Source organism: Peromyscus eremicus, unplaced genomic scaffold (assembly GCF_949786415.1).
Source record: "Peromyscus eremicus unplaced genomic scaffold, PerEre_H2_v1 PerEre#2#unplaced_390, whole genome shotgun sequence".
In the NCBI taxonomy this organism is placed as follows: Eukaryota; Metazoa; Chordata; class Mammalia; order Rodentia; family Cricetidae; genus Peromyscus; species Peromyscus eremicus.
The window spans coordinates 101684-121521 of NW_026734626.1; the positions used below are offsets into that span (position 1 = coordinate 101684).

At 38.1% G+C, this 19838-nt stretch overlaps 1 long non-coding RNA gene across 1 annotated transcript; it reads right to left on the reverse strand.

The window, feature by feature from the left end:
• Positions 1 to 9754: 9754 nt before the first annotated feature.
• On the reverse strand, positions 9755 to 19465 carry LOC131901793 (uncharacterized). The gene is made up of 3 exons (XR_009376879.1): positions 19041 to 19465; positions 13478 to 13552; positions 9755 to 9888 (listed from the first exon to the last, which is right to left on the reverse strand). It is a non-coding gene; the product is annotated as an uncharacterized LOC131901793 (long non-coding RNA).
• Positions 19466 to 19838: the final 373 nt, after the last annotated feature.

A 19838-nucleotide genomic window follows, 5' to 3' on the forward strand; every position in this document is an offset into this window, starting at 1 on the left:
GATTTGAGCTGAGAGTTTCCTCCTTCTATTCCTATTATTCTAAGGTTTGGTCTTTTAATAGTGTTTCACATTTCCTGGATCTTATGTTTCAGGAAATCTTTAGGTATAACATTTTCTTTCATCAATATAGCCATATTGTCTATCATATCTTTAAAGTCTGAAATTCTCATGCCATGTTTTGTAATCTTTAGTGAAGCTTGCCTCTGTAGTTCCTGCTTGAATACCTAGATTTTCATTTCTAGAAATTCTTCAGTTTGCACTTTTTAATTGCTTGTATTTCCATTATCAGGTCTTGAAGAGGTGATTCATTACCATAAACCGTTTTTTGTCTTTGGCTTTCTTTAAGGGTTTTGTTAATTTTTTTCCTATATTACATTTATCCTTTCTATACTTTCTTTAAAGGGATTCAATTCACTTCCTCTTTAAGAACTCCCATCATCTTTATAATGTTTGTCTTAATTGTCCTTTACCTGTGATGCAATGTCCAGGATGTGCTGTAGTAGGATAGCAGGAATCTGGTAGTGAAAATTTACTCCAGCTGTTCTTGGTTCTGTTCTTATTCTGGTGTCCAGGTATCTGGATTTGAGGTGATTGTGGCTCTGGGTGCTGATTTCTCAGTTTGTCTTTTTTGGATGGGTGTTTTATTCCTTGGTTTGTATTTTCTCTTTGTTCTTCTCTTCTTTGTGGTCTATGATTGAACAAGGGTTCTCATCTCAAGTGGGGCCTTGAAATCTTGCGGTGTTACCTTTGTTCCAGCAGAGAGTATCTGCCCAAGTTTGGGGATGACCAAAGGGAGGAGAAGAGAAAGTTTGGAGATAGGGTTGAGGGGGCATTGAGAAAGAAGGGGAGGTCTATGGGCAGGTGGCCTACATAGACATCTGGCAGATTTTGTGTCCTTTGTTAGAGAAATGATTCAACCCAAGTTGGAGGCAACATCACAGAGATGAAGAGAGAAGTGGGATTGAGAATATTGTTAGGGGATTATTGAAAGACTGCAGGATTTCCAAAAGTGAGCAGCTTTTTGGATTTCTGGTGGCTGGTATGGCCTCTGGCCCAACAGAGCATCTTTACCTCAGGTTGCCCATCTGTTCTTCTGACTGATGTGGCTTGCCTTTGAGCAGAAGATATTCATCCAATTTGGGGTTGAGGATATGGACTTAGGAGTGCAGCTGTAGGGTTGGTGGAGGATTGTGTGTGTGGAAATATGTGGATGGTGAAAGTTTCATGGGCTGGTGACCTGGCTACCTAATCTTCTGGCTGGTGTGATATGCACATGAGCCGGGGATGTCTGCTTGTGTTGGTTCCAGGAACACATTCCTTTTTTTCTGAATGGGAATATATACTGTGGCATTATTTGTTGGAAATCCTTGTCTCTTAATTTGTACAAGATGTGATAGGCAAGAGATTATCTTGAGTGTCAAAAAAAATGAACATTTGAGCTGTTTGGGTCTGTTATACACTATGAGGATCATTGTACTAAGATTAAATGCATTTCCCTTTTTCTTTTTCTCTTGGTATTTATTCTCCTCTCATACAATACATCCTAACTTGCAGCTTCCTTCCCCTTTCTCCACTCCTTCTAGTCACCACCCTGAAATCCTCATTCCTCCAAATCCACTGATACTCTGTTTTCCTTCAGAAAATAGTAGGCCTCTCAGGGATATCAACCAAACACATCATAACAAGATGCAATAAGGCTAGGAACAAACCCTCATATCAAGGCTGGACAAGGTAACTCAATAGGAGGAAAGGTGTCCCAAGAGCAAGCAAAAGAGCCAGACACCAGGGCTCCTACATTTAGTAGTCCCACAAACACACCAAGCAAAACAACTATAGAATATATGCAGATGACCTGGCACAGAACCATACAGGCTTCATGATTGCCACTTCACTTTTTCTGAACCCCTATGCACCCTGCTTTGTTGATTCTATGGGCCAATATCTCCTTGTTTCCACAACCCTTCTGTATCCTTCCACAGGATTCTTAGAGCTCATCCTCATGTTTGGGCAGGGATCTCTGCATGTGCTCCCATCATCTACTGAAAAAAGCCTCTCTGATGACAATTAGGCTAGGCACAAATCTTTGATTATAACAGAATATAGTTATACATCATCTCATTGTATTTTCCTTGGTCAGTTGTACTTGGTCCTTTCCTAGTTTTCTGGATCATCCTATTGCAGCTTTTATCCATCTAGGCTTTGTAAGGCATGAGCCTCCTTTCATAGCTTGGGCATCAATTTAGACTAGTCATTCATTGGTTAGACACTCTGAGCCACCATTGCTCCAGCCTATCTTTCAGGCAGGAGAAGTGTTAGCTGAGTGTTTTGTGTCTAACTTGGTGTCCCAATCCTACCACTGGGAGTGTTGTGTGGTTACAGAAGATGGTTGGTTCAGCCTCTGTATTCTTTTTGTTTGTTTGTTTGTTTTTTCTCTGTGTAGCTTTTGGAGCCTGTCCTAGAACTCACTTCTTAGAGAAAGCTGGCCTCAAACTCACAGAGATCTGCCTGCCTCTGCCTTCTGAGTACTGGGATTAAAGGTATGTGCTATCATTACCCAGCCAGATTCTGAATTCTTGATAACTAGGACTCCTCACTAGGGTCACCCTATTAGGTTCCATGAAGTTTGCACTGCACTGTGTCCATGTCTCCTGCTAAAATCTCCCCTAATCCAGTTATCTTTCCCTGTCTTCTCCTCTGTCCCTTCCTTACTCACCTGACCAATACTGTTCCCATCTCCAACTGCCTCCAGTGCACCCACAAAATCTATTCTATATACTTCTCCCAGTGAGATTCATGCATATACCCTAGAGCTGCTCTTCTTACTTAGCCTTTATGCACCTGAGTATTGTACTGTGATTAACTATGTTCATTGTGAGTGTACTTTACTTAACAGCTAATTTTCATGTATCAGTGAGTACAACATGTTTGTCTATGTGCTTCTGGGTTTTCTCACAAAAGATAATAAAGAACTCTAGAAACTAGACAACAAACCAAATAATGCAATTATAATGGTGTATATCTCTAAATAGAATTCTCTGTAGAAGAATCTAAGGTGGCTGAGAAACACTTGAGAAAATGTTCAACATCTTAGCCATCAGGCAAATGCATATTGAAACTACTTTGAGCTTTTGTCTTACACTTGTAAGAATGGTTAAGATCAATAACACAAGTGACAGCTAATGTTGGAAAGGATATGGAGCAAGGGAATTCATTGCTGTCCCAGGTTCAAATTTATACAGGCACTGTGGAAATCAATATGATATCCTTAGATAATTGGGAGTCAATCTACCTCAAGATCCAGTTATACCTCTTTTGTGCATATACCCAATGTTAATCTTCCATCTTAACACAAGGACAATTGCTCATCTAGGTTCTATCTGACTTGGACCTGATTACACACTTGTCTATCTTATTTTTTTTTGTAGTTAGTTCATACAATTTCTCTCACGTGTACTCTGTACTGTTGTTTCGTTTACTTGTCTGTGTATGTTTGTTAATTGGCATTTTTCTTGCAAGGTGATTCCTTTTTAAAAGGGTACAGAATTGAAAGAGGTGAACACCCTCTTCAGTTTTCTTCTAAAGTGACTTGGTGATTACATTATAACAACTATGTAATGGAGTAAGATAGTGAGCACCAGAATTGTATGAATATACTATCAAAGAATTATATATTTACAATGTTGTCAGTATCATGCTTTCTGTTGTTCACATGTATGGATTGTTTTAGAATGCAGTGACCTGTGATGATGTGCATGTCAACTTCACTTTGGAAGACTGGACTTTGCTGGATCCTTCCCAGAAGAATTCTACAAAGAGGTGATGATTGAGACCTATAGGAACAGCACTACTATAGGAAAGACAGTGTATTTTCCTTCACATTTTAAAATAGGAGGACAACCGTTTCTTGGTTTTGAATGTTCCTGTGTAATTTGATTGAGAAAGAAGAGGGAGGTAAATAAATCAGGCATGTTTCTAAGATTCACTGAAGATAGTAACATAAATTTTACAATTCTTTCAATAATATAAATTTTCTGGTACTCTATTTTAGGATACAGTTGGGAAAATCATAATATTGAAGAACATTTTCAAAATTCTAGAAGACATGCAAGGTAATTTTCTTGTGCAAGCTGATAAAAATGCCTGTGAAGAAATTATATTGTGTCCTGGAAATTTTAAACAAAAGCAACAGTTTAAATAAGTACCACTTAAAGTGCATTGATGATTATTAAATTCTCACAAAAACATGAATCTCAATTTCAGGTTGGTGAATTGCATTTGCAGCGCATTCTTTTAAGAACAATGTCAAAGAAACAATTCCCCAAAAGATATCACCATTAAAATCATAACACCATGAGAACTATGCTGTAGAACTGTCAGTCTTTTTATTTCATAACATTCATATTACAAAAGTTACACACAGTGAAGAGGTGATGAGTATATTGTCAAAGCTTTCTATTAAGCAAATAGTCCCCTAATAAAGCTAGTGTAACTCATATACTTGTTGTGACTGTGCTGTTTAGTGAGTGGGGCAATTAGAGTCAAAAGTCAAGGGATGTTGTCGAGGAGAAACGTTAATCCCTATACCACAAGTCTATGAGGACAGAAAGTCAAACAGAATTCAATGGGGAAATCTATTATCTGCTATTCTTCCTTGACTAGCTATATCACATGTCCTTATGGAAACAAGCCATGTGAGCATAGGAATAAAGAAGACATAAGATACCTCATTCTTATAAAATCAGAAGATATGTAGCAGTCTCCACATTGAGTATATTTGTTGAATTTGATTAAAGTATACAAGTAATTGATTTTCTATCTTCATTGTTAATATATTAACAAAATCACACTACAGAGAAGCCCTATGAGTACTAGGACTGCTTAAATAAAACATGGGTGTAAAAACAATGATGAAATCTTAAGAACTGATTCCTCTTTACAATTAGACCAAATTTAAATTTAATTCATATAGATATAAAGAGTCAACAGTGTAATGATTATGTAAAGATTTTACATGTGCTTGCAGGCATAAAAGAAGTCAAACTGGAGAGAAGAAACCTTACTTATAGACTGAATTTGGTAAAACAGTTTTATGTGAGAGTCATCTTCAAAGGCATGAAAGTGCACCTATGGGAAAGAAACGATTTCAATGTAATCAGTGTGTTAAAGCCTTTGCACATCACAATAATCTTCAAAGGCATAAAAGAACACATACTGGAGAGAAACCCTATGAATGTAATCAATGTGATAAAGCCTTTGAACGACATGATAATCTTCAAAATCATAAAAGAATACATACAGGAGAGAAACCCTATGAATGTAATCAGTGTGGTAAAGCCTTTGCACATCACCAAACTCTTCAAATGCATAAAAAAAGACATACTGGAGATAAACTATGAATGTAATCAATGTTTTAAGTCCCATGCTCATCACAGTACTCTTCAAATACATAAAAGAAGACATCCTGGAGAGAAACCCAATGAATGTAATCAATGTGGTAAAGTCTATGCTCATCACCCTACTCTTAAAATATATTCAAGAAGACATGCTGGAGCAAAAGACTATGACCATAATTAACGTGGTAAAGCTTTTTGTCATCACAGTCATCTTCAAATGCATGAAAATCACATACTAGAGAGAAACCCCATGACTTTAATCAACGTGGCAAGGACTTTCTTCACACACAGTACTCTTCAAATGCATGAAACAACACCTACTGGAGAGAAACCCTATGAATGTAATCTGTGTGATAAAGCCTTTGTATGTATCAGTAGTCTTTGAAATTATTAGAAAAAGTCATACTGCAGAGAAACCCTAAAAATATAGTCAGTATCATACAATTTTGCTCTTTATACACGAATATACCTTTTTCTGTGCAGTCAATCTTTTAAAGTCTTTGCATATTACAGTAGTCTTTGAGTACCTGCAAAATATACTGAGCGCTTATTATTATAAAGTATTTGGCAAGATCCTTATCCAAAACACTTGCATTCAGTTACACAATGGTGTTCTTTCTGTAAAGAACAATTTGACAGTGTCAGCAATCTTTTCATGTGTCATGCTGTCCATTTTCACAATATTTGCACCTGTAAAACCATGGAATAAATGAATTTATTAGTTTATAAAGTCCTCTGTATAGGGTAAAACGTCAGCCAAAGAAACACACCTGGAAATTAAAACCAGAGCCAGTGAAAAACATTCAATTTGGTACTGAAACCAGATCCAAAGAAATACACTCTACCTCTGACCAACTGAGCACAAAGCCATCCAATCCATGAGCAGAAAAACCAACCAATCCCTGAACACAAAACCAACCAATCACTGTCCATGAAAGCCTCCCAATCTCTGAGCTTGAGCCTGAAATCCAACCAATACCTATCCTCTAGCTCTTTTCCCTGGAAATCTCCACCACTATGAAGCCCCATATAAGTCATGTGTCTGTTCAGCTGGCAGCTTGTCCTGTTTCACACTGACACAGGCAGCCACTCTTCTGGATTCCTCTCCCCTATATAAATCTCTTGAGTTAGATTTGGGTGAAGATATTTTGCCAGAGCAGTGCAGAATCTCTGCTGGGAAACTCCCTAGTGGAGTTGAGCAGAGAAGCAATTGACATCTCTGCTGGGAAACTCGCTGGTGGAGTGGAACAGAAAAATAATGGACATTTCTGCAGGTAAATTCTCTTCAGGGAGTGGAGCTGAGTGGCAAAGGCCATCTCTGCTGGAAATCTCTTTTAGCTGAGTGTAGCACAGCTAAGCTGTAATGGCTATTTTTTGGAGAGGAGCAGGTTTGCCACATCCTTCAGGTGAACCATCCCACACTGGGACAAATGTTCAGGACTAGCCTAACTTTCTGACAGCCAGTATTCCTATCTCCTCACAGCTTTAGGTATCTAGTTTCCTTTCACAGCTTTTCTTTTTTTTTTTTTTTGAGAGCTGTGAGTATCCTGGAAACTTTTCCTGCACAGCTTCAGGTAGAGCCTGACAACCAACAGCCAGGATATTTTCCCCTCTCAATTGTGTATATCCAGGATACCTTCCACTCCCAACTATAGGCATAGCCTAACTTTTGATACTCAGGGAACGTTTCCTTCCAGAGCTAAACACTTCCACTATGAATTTAAATAATAATGTAGTATTTTTAGATTTTAAACTCCTCTTTAATTACATGAAATAACTAATTCAGTTGTATAACTTTATGGATTTGTATTAGTTCCTTTTCTGTTCTTGTTATGTAATGTCTATGTTAACTTAATGAGTTTTATTTGGCCCCAGGATCAACATGTAAGTGGCATGGCATCAAGTGTCAGACATGGCAGCTAAATTGAGAGCTCAGATACTTAGCTGGCAGTATGAAGCAGTGAGTGGGAACTGAAAATGATGTGTGGATGTAATTGATCAAAGCACACCCCCAGTGACATATTTCCTCAGCAGAACAGCATTTCCTAAACCTTCACAAATTATACTGCCAACTGAAAAGGATTTCTCTGACTTCAAGCACACATGCTTGCTTTCTGTTACATGAACCAATTCACAATGAAGAAAATCTCTGTAAACCTTTAAATGTCTCAATAGGTATTGAGACACAGGTGTGTTATAGGAATGCATGCTTACAAATGAAAAAGATTCATTAGTGAAAAATTGTTTTTTAAAGAGTTCTTTCAGTTTTAATAATGTGATGTCAGTACATGTTTTGAAGGTATGTGAATTTGCATGGTAGTTTCTGAAAATGTTAGGCTCTTGAATCTTCTTGTAGCAAGGACTAAAAGAAGTTGTCAAAATCAAGTCTTATTCCTGGGAATGAACTTTCCTTAACTGCTCAACCATGTCTCTAGCCATGAAAATATTTTAAAGCCTATTTATATCATGTTAAAATCAGGAAATAGGGACAAACTCATGCACAAGAAAAATCTTATTCATGTAAACAATTTGGTACAGATTTTAGACATCACAGTTGTCTTCAGCTTAAAGAAAAAGATCTTACTTCAATTTTTTTTCATCACAGCCTTGAAGGAAGTAAATTAGTTGCTATGTTTAGTCAAGACTGATGGGAGAGATCAATTCATTTTTGTTTCTATTTTGAAACATTTGAGGAAGATACCAAAGTGTGCTATATGTGTGGCAAATTCATTTTAGTTAAATTTACTTTTGTGGTCTTTATATTCCTTCTGTGGCTTTTATTCATCTTCCATTGTGTTTTTACTTAGTGAGATATATTTTTCTACTGTAATACATAAAATGGAAAATCCATCATCTTACTAGTCTATTGTTTATTTAAATGTCAGGCAGTGTATGATCATACTTTCCAAGTACGATGTTCTGTGAAAAGTGTAGTGGGTTGTGATGTTTGGTTTTGATTTCATGTTTTCACAAGTTCCCTTGAGATAGTGTTGTTTATATTAAGCCTGGCATAGATTTCAGTAATGATTGAAGGATACATTTGAACTCATGATCCTCATGTGTCTACCTCCAGTGTACAAGTCCAAGAGTAGATAATCTACTCCCAATGTGTGCTGTTTTGTCAACACAACAATGTTAATTTTAAAATGCTTAACAGAAAAGATTATAAGAAACATTCAATACTTAATGTGTGTATTCAAAGAGATATTTTCATGTGTCTGGTAGAAATGTAATTAAGTAGGATAATCAGCAATCAGTTGTTTATCTTATATCATAGCTTCATTATATATATATATATATATATATATATATATATATATATATATATATATACATATATATGTATATGTGTATATAATTTGAAGTTCCGTGCATCTTCCTTTCCCCATCAGTTATTCATTTGGCACGTCATATTGAAGTATTGCCCTGTAAGGGAATTTTCTAGAGATGTCAGATAATGTAATGGAACTAAGATTTTTTTATTGAGGAAATTTCTATTCATTTTACATACCAACCACAGATTTCCCTGTCCTCCCTTCTCCCACCTCCCAGCCTTCAACCCAACCCATCCCCATTCCTACCTCCTCCAAGGCAAGGTCTCCTATGGGGAGTCAGCAGAGCCTGGTACATTCATTTGAAGCAGGTCCAAGCCCCTCCTCCCTGCACCAAGGCTTTTCAAAGTGTGTCACCATAGGAACTAGGCTCCAAAAAGCTGGCTAATGCACTAGGGACAAGTCCTGATCCCACTGCCTGGGTTCCCCCTAAACAATTCAAACTAAACAACTGTCTCACTTTTCAAGAGGGCCTAGTCCAGTACCATGAGGTCTCCTCAGCTATTGGACCACAGTTCATACATTTCCACTACTTTGGCTAGTTGTCTCTTAACTTTTTTCCATCATGGTCATAGAATTCCTTGTCTCTTTCATCAATTAGACACCTGGAAATTGGCCTGGCACCTGGCTGTGGATCTGTTCATCTGCTTCCATGAGTCACTGGATGAAGGTTCTTTGATGATTGTTAGAGTATTTAGCCATCCAATCACTGAGTAGGCCAGCTCAGGCACCCTCTTGACTATTGCCAGTACTCTAAGTTGAGATCATCCTTGTGGGTTCCTGAGAATTTTCCTAGCCCACTGTTTCTCCATATTCTCATGATGTCTTCATTTATCATAGTATCTCTTTCCTTGCTCTCACATTCTGTCCCTTTCCAGCTTGACCATCCCATTCCCCTGTGTTCTCATTCCCCATTCCTTGCCCTCCATTACCCTTATTAATACCAGTTTGCTCATGTAGATCTCATCGATTTCTTCTTTGTGCAGGACTCTCTATGTGTCTCTCTTAGGGTCTTCCTTCTTCCTTGCTTCTCTGGAGCTGTGGGTTGTAGTCTGGTTATCCTTTGCTTTATATCATGACTGGAGACATGAGATTCTCCCTCTTTACTAAACTGGTCTCAGAATCCCTTTTGTTGCTGACAAATCTTTATTCATGAGGACAAGCTGTAAGGTATAAAAAGTAGCTTGTTATATAATTCAAATCTCTGAGACTCTAATTTTAACCTTTTGAGCCAACAGTCTTACCTCTTCTCTCAAAAGAATAAATATTTACCATAAGAAAGGTAGGTATGTCTCTTCTCATCACTGGACTATAACCTGCTATAACTTCAGCTACTCTTAAACCTTGTGGTTTTATATGGCTTTCACCAAAAACCCCAATTTTGTTCCTATTTTAAACTTGGATAATGCTAATAGTAGATATGGTATCCTATACCTACTACATATAAGAATCACTCTGTGATATCTTCTGAATCTTTTGAAGATTGGCTTCATTTCTATAGTATGTAGAATGTTATCTTCTTTGCCAATTCATGATCTCTCTGAGTTCAAACCAATCTTAGATTATAAGTAGGCCTTATGCTCCTTATTATTCCATCTGTGATCATACAATATCTTAAATAGACAGTATCTCTATGTATGGAAGAGCATGGATGGAAGACTTTTTAAATTTTGACCCTGAAAGACCCGTATGGGATTTTTAGCATGTTGGTGTTTAATGCCATCAAAGTTAAAAAAGAATCAATCATTTCAAGGTGCATCTTCGCTGGTAAGCCACAAAGGCAAGGAAAAGTGGACAAAGGAGGCTATTCTTATTTCACTGGTTTGAAACAACATTCCATTATAGCATAGACATCTCCTAATAATGTTCACTCAGAGAAAAGACACTGCCTTCTGCTCATTGATACCACAAATCCATTAGCAAAACCAGATGCCAGCAAGCAAAGCAAGCTACAATTTTTCCACCATCTCCTATTCATAATGTGTATGAGGTTCACTTGTAGTAATTTTTTCTGACATGAGGTTAGTCTGTGAACTAAATCTTCAGCTCTTGTAAATAAGGACATTTCATAGAAGAAAAATGAAAGAAAGGAAGAAAAGAAGGGAGGAAGAATGAAAGAATAAAGGAAGGAAGGAGGAAATAAAGAAAAAAGAAAGAAAAGTATATAAAGGAAAATAAATTGAATATGAGTATAGTGAATAATAATAAAAGATAAAGGATGGAAAGTGGATGAGGAAAGTAGGTAGGAGAGAAGAATCAAGGAAGGAGAAAGGAAAAACAGCTAGAACAGATAACTGGGAAGATAACATTTATGATATTAGAAATGTATGTGCTTATAAATGATTTAGATTTTATAAAAAAATTACTGATAAAAGAAGCCCTGAATGTGTAAACAAAGGAATATATATGGTATTGTTCACACATGGAAAGAGCATTTAATATAGTATAATGCAATCTAAAAAAAGAACTATATCAGGTAACATATTGTCCTATTCCATTGGAAAGACAATTTCTCCCATGCCCGACATCCCAGAGTTTCTGCTAGATTGTTATGTAGGATTGCAACCTTCTGGGTTTTTTATCATGCAAATTGGCACAGCAATTGTTGGATTATTTAGCTCCTGTTTGGGTATTCATATTGTTAAAACTTTATCAAATGGATAGAACATAAAACATAAATAAAATGTTTGTGAGTCCACAAATCAAGGGGAAATAACATAATCATATTATAATCTCAATGGCCAAACAAAAACAAACACAAGGAGAAATACCAGTATTCTTATAACTTCATGGGAAGAGAGAACAACCTGGATATGTTGGGTTCTCTGGATATGTGGAATGGTTTAGTTTAAAGAACCAAAGAACAGCTGGGGACACTGAGTGAGGCTCTGTAGAATTTGTATCTCCATTTTCTATCAAGTGTGAAGAAAGAAAGCCCAGGCAACTTCTCTTCTTACCTAAGCTCCATTTATAGACTTCTCATGTGATAATTTTTGTTTTCCTGCTAAGTACAACAACTATTATAACTGTAAGACTATTTTTCTCTTTCTGTTTGGTCAAGAATTCAAGAGACTTGCATGCTTTGGGAATGTACACTGTCCACCAGATCCACAGATCTTAAATCACCTTGGATGTCCTGGAGAATTACCTCCATTACTTGCAGTCTCTCACATGAAACCAAAGAAAAAACTGAATGTATTACTAAGATAATTCAGTTTCAGCATAGAATTTCCATAGAATTAACATAAGTTTACTCACTTGATTCTAAGACCAGAGTCACTCTTCTAGTGTCAATGGAACCTCCACAATGTACAGTAACTATAAATATTGAAAAATTAATGTAACCCCATTATTAGCAGTAAGAAGGTCCAGAAGCATCAGAGTATAAATATTATCAACACTTGGCCTAGAGCCAGAGACTGAGGCTTCTCAATAAGTAACAATAACATCCTAGCTTGAACACTGTGGCAGGAACCTCACCTGTCTTTAGACCTCAAGTTCAAAAGTGACACACAGTACCCTCAATTTTCATAGATGGTACTGTCCCCATTCATCTAGGGTTTTAGCGTGCATCAGATAGGTTAAGTTGGGCACCTATCTCAGAGAAAAGCAACTCCCACTTCAACCTCAATCTAGTATAAGAAATGGCTTAAAACCTTGCAGAAAGAAGGTAACAATAGAATAACTGTTACCCTGGAAGATAACTCTGAGGCTTTTATTTCTTATTTCATAGTTTACTTCTTAGTTAATGGGACATTCTCCCAGAAAAGACTCTGAACATCTTTTGCTCAGGCAGTATTCAGTGGGATTAGGTACCCTTTATTAAGTAATAGTACCAGGTACAAGGGTATTGTCGAAGGATTTTGCCTTGGCCTGATTGGAATCACCTCCCACTTTGTGCACAATAAAGGTTGTATGGTACACATATTTTGGATAATAAAGTGTCCTAAGGAAACACTGCATCTCAGCTGCTCCCTGCTTGTTGGTCCCATGACATGGGCAGAGAGAATCCCACTTGGGTTGCCAGGCAATAATATTGATCTCACAGTCTGTCACAATAGCCCCATGGCAAATCAACCCCACCCAATCATGACCTCACTTTATATCCTCATTTTTCTACTCCTGAAAACACAAGTCTCTCTGTGAGTTGTAAGTATTTTTCCTTCTACCTTTAATATAGTAAACCAAGCATTATTGAAAGCATTTTTTATCCCAGTAGATTGTTGAACATTAAGACATGGTCCATATAATCTACTTCTCATATCAGGAGAATGGAAATAACCCCACTCTTGTGCCCATTATTTACTCAGGCCCTTGTTACTTTACCCCTTTTAAATGTTAATATTTTCCACCTGAGGCTGTATGTCTATTATGAATAAATTAATTTTTTAAAAATCACTGAGAATTCCAATAATTTGTCATATGAGGTTATTGGTGATTAAAAGAGAAACTTTTAGGGTAAGTTTTACTATTACATTGGTCATTCAAATACTATCAATAGTTTGGGTAACTTATAATGTCATTATGTCACAAATAAATTATGCAGTACTATCAAAAGGCTTTGTAGAATATGGACACAACTAGAATTTTACAAGCTTGGATAAGGCAGCTTAAATTATCTAACAACCTTCAGTTTTGCCTGTCATAGCCTACAATCATGTCATTTTCTCTTTGGGTGAATTTGAGTAGTGCTATCTTGAAAACTCTATTTATTAAAAAATTGTTGTATTGAATAATATAAAAAAACCTTACATTCAGAATGTATTCTTCTTTGGTGCATTTAAGGTAGCTAAAGACAAAGATTGCAATGAATCCTATAAATGTATCCTATAAAAACAGACAAAAATAATAAGTTAGATGAAAGCATTCCCAAAACCAAAGCAAGAAGAAGAGAACTGGGAAGATTGAGAATAAATGTATGTGAGAGAGTCCAAATACACCATTAGACTAAAAATATTTAAGTAAAAATTATCTTTAAAACTTAAAACATATAGTAAAGGACATATAAGAAAATGACAGTAATAATTTTACAACTTGAGATAATTCTGACTTTTAAGTGTCTCACATTCCAATTAGAAGAAATAGCCTGACAAAATAGACCACATAAATGAAAGAGAGTTGTTATTGGAGGTCATTGCTCTTTGACAGCCATTCATCCAGCTCCCAAGTAAATCATACACAGAGGCTTATTCTTACTTATGAGTGCCCAGTCCTTAGTTTGGCTTAATTTCCAACCAGCTTTTCTTAAATTAACCCTTTTATCTTTTTCCTCTGGCTTTTCTTATTCTCTAAATTCTGTAAATTTTATGCTTACTTTGTGCTTGCTGTGTAGCTGGATGCCTGGCTCCTGGAACCCTCCTCCTTCTCTGACTCTTTGATTTTAGAGCTTTCCACCCAGTTTTCTCCTTCTATATATACTCTAAGCCTGCCCGCCCCACCTATCATTTCTCCTTTCTTGCTCTTGGCCTGTTCTGTTTTAAATCATCAGGTGTTTTACACAGGCACAGTAACATAGCTTCACAGAGTTAAAAAATTCAACATAAACAAAAGCAGTACACCTTAAAGTAATATTCTACTACATAGAGCTATTTGGTACCTGCAACCAATGAATTCAGTGCCAAAGTATTAGGCAGAAAATCACATGTGGAAACAAACAAGTTTAACCATACTGATAGTCCACAATGTACACTTTAAAGTTAAATTAGTCAATGAGAAAATGAAGGTCACTACATATTGATAAAGTGAGAAATTCAACAAGAGTCCATAAACGTATGTTCTTGTGATATTGATGTTCCCAATTTTATAAAGCACACACTACTAATTATGAGCTAACAAATAGAACTCAACAATATTTTGGGTGAATTTAATACATGATTATATCAGTTATCAAAACAAAAGCAAACCTGTGAACAACCTATATACAAATAAATGGACTGATTTAACATTTACAGAACTTTCCGTGGAACAGTAGCAGAATGTATTTTTAACAGCAACCTAAGCAATTATTTTTCAAAATGGTTTTATGCAAAGCAAAATGGGTTTATGCAAAACAAATCTTTTCAAAAACACGGTAATTGAAATAACTATTATTTTAATAAGATCACAGTATAAAAATATACAAAATAGAACAAAAATAAACTATAGAAAGTATACAAACAAATGGAGACTAGAAAATAAAACACTGAACAATCAGTGAGATGCTAAAGAAATTGGGAGTGGATTCCAAAGTTCTTACACAAAAATGGCGGTAGGAATAGAACATAACATTCTTGAAATGTGCAAATATAACAGAACATTGGAATCTACAAAAAAAGGTGTTGCAAGAGGGAAGTCAAAGTCTATTGGTATAAAGGTATACATTTAAGAAGTTAGGGACCAGTAGATGGTTCAGCAAGTAAAGGTACATGCCAACACGTCTGAAAATGGGAAACATCAGCAAATAGAGGACAAATCCTCTCTGAGTGAGAGTAGGAGACACTACTGGTGTAGCAGTCTTATGGCAATAGACCCCTGCCCAAGACCATGCAGCATACCTATCTCGTGTTGCAAACTGGACTTCTAAATGTCATGACTCATTTAGTGATGGAATTACTCTTTCACAGGGGAGGCATCTCAGATACTCTGCATAACAGATATTTACTTTATGATTGATAACAGTAGTGTTTCCAATTACGAAGTAGCAAGAAAAATAATTTTATGGTGTTATGTCACAACATGAGGAATTGTACTTCAATGGTCATGGCATTAGAAAGGTTAAAAATAGTCGTTCTGGAGCTATAAAGTATGACAATATGGGGTTGGGATTAGCTAACAGTCTCTTTCACTATTGGCAAAGCTGAGAATGAGATGCATAAGACAAAGCACTACTTGCTAAAGAAGCTTGCTAAGAGGCAGAAGGGCTGGAACCAGAGCTTCAGACTCTGCAGTACAGCAACAAGGAAAGCCAGAGAAGGCCATTGCACAATGCTGTGGTCCCCTGAACAACAGGCACTTAACAATGGAAGATTGACTCCTCGGCCAGACCATTTAATTTCTCTGAGACTTTGGTGTTCTCAATCTTCAAGCTCTGCATATGTGACATGACCTGCTTATGTTCCATCTTGAGCTTTTCATAGAAAGGATTTGGCTGGTGGTAGGTCCTGGACCTAGAGGTAAAGAATTCCATAAACATAGGCCTCAAGTATCACAGAAATTCTGGGTATATTCTAGACTACTGGACATCAGGGGTGCCACATCCTGTCTCCTAAGTACTGGGAACTTCTGGCATTTATTAAACCTACTATTTTAGGGACAAGTGGCTGGCTAAAGAAACCCACCCTGACCCTGGAGGCCAGAACTAGGGAATGAAGACTCAGATCAGGGCAGAAACAAACACAGTTTGGCTCAGTCAGATCAGAGCCATCTGTGCCCCCGGCCAACTGACTTGTGAAACCAACCAATCACAGAGTAGGACAGTAGAACCCTGGGCCCGAAGTCAACCCCTGGTTGACTCCACCTCCAAAACTTCTTGTGTAATCTGCCTGCCTGGTCAGTTAGAAGAAAAGGCTGTTTTCTCCACCCTGGTAGAGGCAGCTACTCTCCTGGACTCCTCCTTCCCAAATAAATCTCTTTCTCAAAAGAGTTTTGCCTGTGAACTCTTTATTCACTGGCATAGAGAAGATCCATGTTGAGACATCCCTCCATGTACAAATCAAGAAAGTTGAAAGAGCAGAACAAGGAGGAGCTGGACAGAAGACCTCTGCTGAGACATCACTCAGTGGACAGAGCAATAAAAAGCTAAAAAGTAACACTATTTTCCAGAGCCAGAGGACATAGCTACATTTCTGCAGGCATTTTCCCTTTTGAAGAGTGAAGCAAAAGAGCAAACATCTTAGGCCAGAGAAGCAAAGCTCTGCTAGGAAGCCACCTTAAGAGGGGCCTGAGCAAAACTCAGCTGTAGCAGCTCTCCAGGAGAAGAGCAGGATTGTTGTATCCTGCAGGGAGATCATCCCCCATCAGTTCCAGGTCTGAATTTCCAAAGAAGTCAGAAAATTGTCCCTTTCAGGGTCGGGCTGCTTCTTTGCAATTCTAGCTGTCAGAGCTGTGCACAACAGCTCCAGGTCTCTGGGACACCTTCAGGGCAGAGCTGTTGTGAGCAGCTTAAGGTGCCCAGGATATCTCACCCTCCAGGGCTGATCTGTCTCCTTGATGTTCCAGCCATCAGAGCTGTGCTAAACAATTCCAGGTATCCAGGACACCTTCAAGGCAGAGCTGCTGTTCTGATCAGCTCAAGGTGAGTGGGATATCTTGCCCTCCAAGGCTAAACTGTCTTCTTGCAGTTCCAGCCATCAGAGTTGTCCTAAGCAGCTCAAGGTGTTACCTGACTCCCCAGGTAGTCAGGACACCTTTCCCCAGAGTTGTTGCAACAAATTTGCTTACATTGTTTGTGCCAAAACCCGGGACCAAACCCACAGAGTTGCATACAATTTACTTACAGCTATTCTGACCTTAGGCCAGCAGAGGCAGGCTGTTTAGATGATAGGAGGTGGAGCTGCATGAGCTCTCTCAGGAAGTTTGCTGAAATAGCTAAGAATTTACTTAGTGTCTACTTCACAGGTGTGTACCCTCCAGAATCTGTGAAGATGTTTCTCCTGTATTCAAAAACAAATTCTCTATAATTGTTCCTGTGACAATGAAGATGAAAATAACATCATGAACCGTTTTGAGGATGGGACTAAACATCATGATAGATTTATAAACTCCTCAAAGGTATATCTATGTGTCATTAAAATAAGTACATTGGCAGAACTATAATGCTCAAAGTGGTGCTCCCAATTTTCACCAAGGTATTACCTGGTAACTGTGAGATAGGGAAGTGCTCATGCCCAACCACAGATCCCTGATTGCAGGAACTATTGGGATATACATGCACAAATACATCAAAAAATACATAACACATATACAAGTGTGTGAGAGACAAAGAGACAGAGAAAGAGATACTTAGAGAGACTGAGTGAGAGTGGGAGCACTCTATCAATTGGACGCTGAACAAATGCATGCAGGCGTATCCTCTCAGGGAGGAACAAAAGAGCAGGGATCTGTATCTCAGTCCCTGTATCCACACATTTAGAAGTGTGATCAGTCCTCTCCTACTGCTGCTTGGAGAATCAAACACACAAGTCCTTTCCAAGCAAGTAACAAAACAATCAACTCAAACTCACAGCAACTAACATCTCACACTAGCCAGCACTTGATAGAATCTCTTCAAATGCATTCTGGGAACTCACTTACTACTACCACAATGCATGAGTAGTATGACTCATGCCACAGGCTCTGTTTTTGTTTCTTTTTAGAGGAAGCAGAAGAATCTTTGTCCTCATGTCATTCCTGTCCACATTTGAGGTTCTGCCTTTAGGTGGAGTTCAGAGACATGATTTTGGCATACCCTGAAGGCAAACCCTAAACATGCAGCCTACCAGAAACAAAAACCTTGTATAAAATGAGTTAATGATGACAGAGTGGACCTAAGATTGAAACCACACAGTTTAAAAGAATGAATACCTATTCTTCATGATCTCTTCTGTGATAAAGATCATGCGATCTCACTGCTAATTTCTTTCAATGGTCATTTGCTGTAGCTGACAGGTCAGTCTCTGCACATTCTGATCACCTGCATCTTGGTGAGAAAGGTTTGGTGGGATGGTGGCTCCCTGCTGCTCCTTGTGGGTAAATGAACACAAATTAGCTTGCAGTATGACAAGGCAAAGAGGATGGACAGACCACCCTGAGTCCTATTCAAACATTTGAGAAAGCTTGTTTATCAATGACTAGTTGACACCCCAAATTATTTTGTCCCATGCTTCTGATGCCCCCTCTGGGGAACTTAGCTGTCTCCTCTATTTGAAGAGAAGTGGTTTTCTCAGCTCTCTGGTTCTCTCTGCCCTCATAACACATGCTACAAGTAACGAAGGAGATAGCCTCTTCAGGCGCATTCACAGCTGGAGACTCATAATTTATCTTGGCTGCAGAGTCCACAATCCTGTGGGTTTACAAGTCAGCAGAAAATTGCAATAGTTCATAATCACCCCAGAAATTTAAAGTTTCCCCAAATATCTTGAGAGGTCACTAACCATATATCTATTGATGGAGAAGACATAGAAGGGCAGAACATGGTCACCAGACTCAACAAGTCAACTCACTGACAACTCAGGAACACAAAGCAGCTTGGAAGTACCTAAAGTTAGCCAGTGTGGTTGAAGAACAGTGATGTTCTGCCTTGAAATGGGCACACCTCATTAATCCTTCCCTCTTTAATGTTGGTCTCATGTTCACTCACCAATGCCTATCCTCCAAAAGGAATGAAAGCCAAGAGTTCCCAGCATAAAGCTTTGATCTCACCAGTTCCTGACTTCTGAGGCAAAACAATAAATATCCTGCAATCCTCAAATTTCAAGAGCCATGACAAGCAAGGAAGTTCTGTTGGTTTCTAGAGACTCCAACTTTCTATTCCCCATTACTGGAAGATTCAGCTCAAACCCACTTCCTCCATGAAGCTTCCCTTTTCCTGCACAGAACTCATTGCACCATTCTCTCAATCATTTCTTCCTTGATGTTTTACACGGAGGCTGAAAATCAGCTTTCCTCTGTCACTCTCTGGTCTCTCTACCCTCTCCATTCTCTTTCCAATTTAAACTCTTCAGTATGCCATCATGTTCATCAGTAAATGGTGAAGGCACTGAATAAATTTCCCAAGGACAGTGGGTGTTGCCACAACATAGTGACATCACAGAGGATTCCAGGTCTCTCCAGGATACAATAGAATGTCTAGGGAAGAGCTGCAGATGTAATGGGAACTGACATTGCTTCCCTGCTAATGAGCTTTCCTTACACAAGAAGTCAAGTTGACCTTTGCAGGAGCCTCTGCTGGGATACAAGGGAAGCCCTTCAGCACCCCCTTCATCCAAAGCCAGAGATCTCTCCCTGATTGATTGAACATTCTCCAGTTCTTTCCCTGTGTAGAACTGAATCTTTATCTCCTACTGAAATTTTATGTACACAAGGTAATAATATCATAGAAATTTATATATGCTGAAGTTCATAAGTACCTGCAACTGAGGTGACTGGCCACACTAGT